At 46.1% G+C, this 2500-nt stretch overlaps 1 protein-coding gene across 3 annotated transcripts in view; it reads right to left on the minus strand.

Moving 5' to 3' along the window:
- LOC123769360 (uncharacterized) overlaps positions 1-2500 on the minus strand; it is a 183775-nt gene that overhangs the window by 10416 nt on the left and 170859 nt on the right. The gene's annotated exons all lie outside the window — the stretch shown is intronic.

Here is a 2500-nt window from a genome sequence, read left to right on the forward strand (position 1 = left end):
GAACTGAAATCACATTATAACTTGTCATAACAAGGGTAAAAGTATATTGAAGTTGGATATGTAAATCATTATATTCACTAGAATCCAACACAGGAAAAGATAAGGACTTGCTGCCTTTCTTGACGGGATAACGATGTCTGTCTGTCTCTCTCTCTCTCTCTCTCTCTCTCTCTCTCTCTCTCTCTCTCTCTCTCTCTCTCTCTCTCTCTCTCTCTCTCTCTCTCTCTCTCTCTCTCTCTCTCTCTCTCTCTCTCTCTCTCTCTCTCTCTCTCTCTCTCTCTCTCTCTCTCTGTCTCTCTCTCTCTCTCTCTGTCTCTCTCTCTGTCTCTCTCTCTGTCTCTCTCTCTCTCTCTCTCTCTCTCTCTCTCTCTCTCTCTCTCTCTCTCTCTCTCTCTCTCTCTCTCTCTCTCTCTCTCTCTCTCTCTCTCTCTCTCTCTCTCTCTCTCTCTCTCTCTCTCTCTCTCTCTCTCTCTCTCTCTCTCTCTCTCTCTCTCTCTCTCTCTCTGTCTCTCTCTCTCTCTCTGTCTCTCTCTCTCTCTCTCTCTCTCTCTCTCTCTCTCTCTCTCTCTCTCTCTCTCTCTCTCTCTCTCTCTCTCTCTCTCTCTCTCTCTCCCTGAGCTGTGTTACACATCAGGTCATCTGTAGCCTGATCATACACGCCGGTGAATTTAATAAGTTTATAAAGATTTTCAGCAAATGAAATGAACGGTAATGTTGAGTCAGTGATGGTAGTAACGGGATGAAGCTGGAGTCAGGTGTGTGCGAGAGCCTTCATATGGTCTGTTGGCTGTATGTCACGTATATGTTGAGAGAACACCGCTGACCGCCTTTTGTTGTGATTGCCAACTTCTGGTTAAGAAATAAGTTAATAGGCTAAATACATGGATAAGATGGGGGTTGGATGCTTGGCACCGCTGAGACTGGCACCAACAGGTCACTGGAACGGCTGCTTGTGCTCTCGTGGGACAACAAGCTTCTAGAGTCAGGTCTCGTCGTGAACGTATAGGCTGTTGTTATAGATTCAGCTACTGGGAACAAAAAGTTTTAAGTAGCACGGGCTATGGTGAGCCCGTAGTGGACTTACCTGGCACAGGAGCGGTGTTGTGAACGTGTAGGCGACATCTGAGCGTCTTGTAGGAGTGTCACAAGACTGCCGTACACGGTGACAGCTAGACAAGGTGTGTGAATACATTACTCCGTGGCGCCAGGTATAAACAGGCGCTCTAAGGGGGGTAGAAATAGCCTAAGCTACTCTATCCCTTTGAGATGTATTTCTTGCTTGTCTCAATAAACATACTTGAACTTGAACAGGCGCTCTGTAGCGAACTAGGGATAAACTAATTGCCTCGTGAAGAATTCAACATTCTGCTGCCACTCTGGGTAGTGATCATCTTAGGTAATGTGATGAGGGGAAAATCATCTCGGTAATTTGAGAGGAGATTAAGAGATTAATGTGAAATGAGGAAACAAGTTTACAACCTAACTGTGCAGGGATCAACAGCTTAACGACTCGCTAATTTACCCCACAAAGGCACGAAGATCTAACTTCTGAGTGGAGTCAAACTTGCTAACTTGGTTGCTGCAGGTGAGAAGTTAATAAGTTAGCCAAGCGAGGTGGCACTCTCCGGCTGTCCGACTCCTAAAATATATACTTTAGAGAGGTAATGAGCCTAAGTCACACACATACGAGACGGAGTCTTGCTAAGAACGGTGTATGAAGCGCGACTGGTTCCTGGTTTGTGCCTCGGAGAGGCTACGTGATCCAGTAAGTTCAGTAGAACTTCGGTTTCAACCCTTTTAACCCTGTTGTAGCTCAGTCGATTAAGGCAGTGTCTGGGATGCTCCCGGACGCAGGTTCGAATCCTCGTCACGGCCCTTGTGGATTTGTTCATTTGATGCATCACGTTACTGTGATCTCTGTGTGTAACGGTGTGTGTGAAGGTCCGCAACACTCCTACAGTCAGACTACTTTAAGTAGCTTTGAACCTTTAAAGCACTCTTTAGGATTTAGAGCACTGTAAGCAGGACAGAATCGACTTGAGAATGGTCCAGGACGGACCGAAACGTCGTCCTCCCTTCACCTTCTAGTGTGTGGTCTGGTCAACATATTTCAGCCACTTTATTTTGACTCATCTGCACTGTAAACACGATTCATCCATTAAACTATTAACTAAATCGTAGAGTGTAGAGCGGCGAGTATCCACATACTTATACATATCATACCTGAGTATACAACTTCATAAATGTACTCACGTTGTATACATATTTGAGCTAAGGAAACTTTCCCTGTTTCCCAAAACATTCTCACGTAAAACAGAGAGGAATGATCAGGGGAAACCGTTAAGCCATTACGACTATAGCAACGGGGTCAGGATAAGGATTTGGGATGGGACAGGGGGGGGGAAGGAATGGTGCCCCAACCATTTGGACGGTTGGGAATTGAACCCCGACCTGCACGAAGCGAGACCGTCGCTCTACCGTCCAACCCAAGTGGTTGGAT

This window comes from Procambarus clarkii, chromosome 66 (assembly GCF_040958095.1).
Source record: "Procambarus clarkii isolate CNS0578487 chromosome 66, FALCON_Pclarkii_2.0, whole genome shotgun sequence".
Lineage (NCBI taxonomy): Eukaryota > Metazoa > Arthropoda > Malacostraca > Decapoda > Cambaridae > Procambarus > Procambarus clarkii.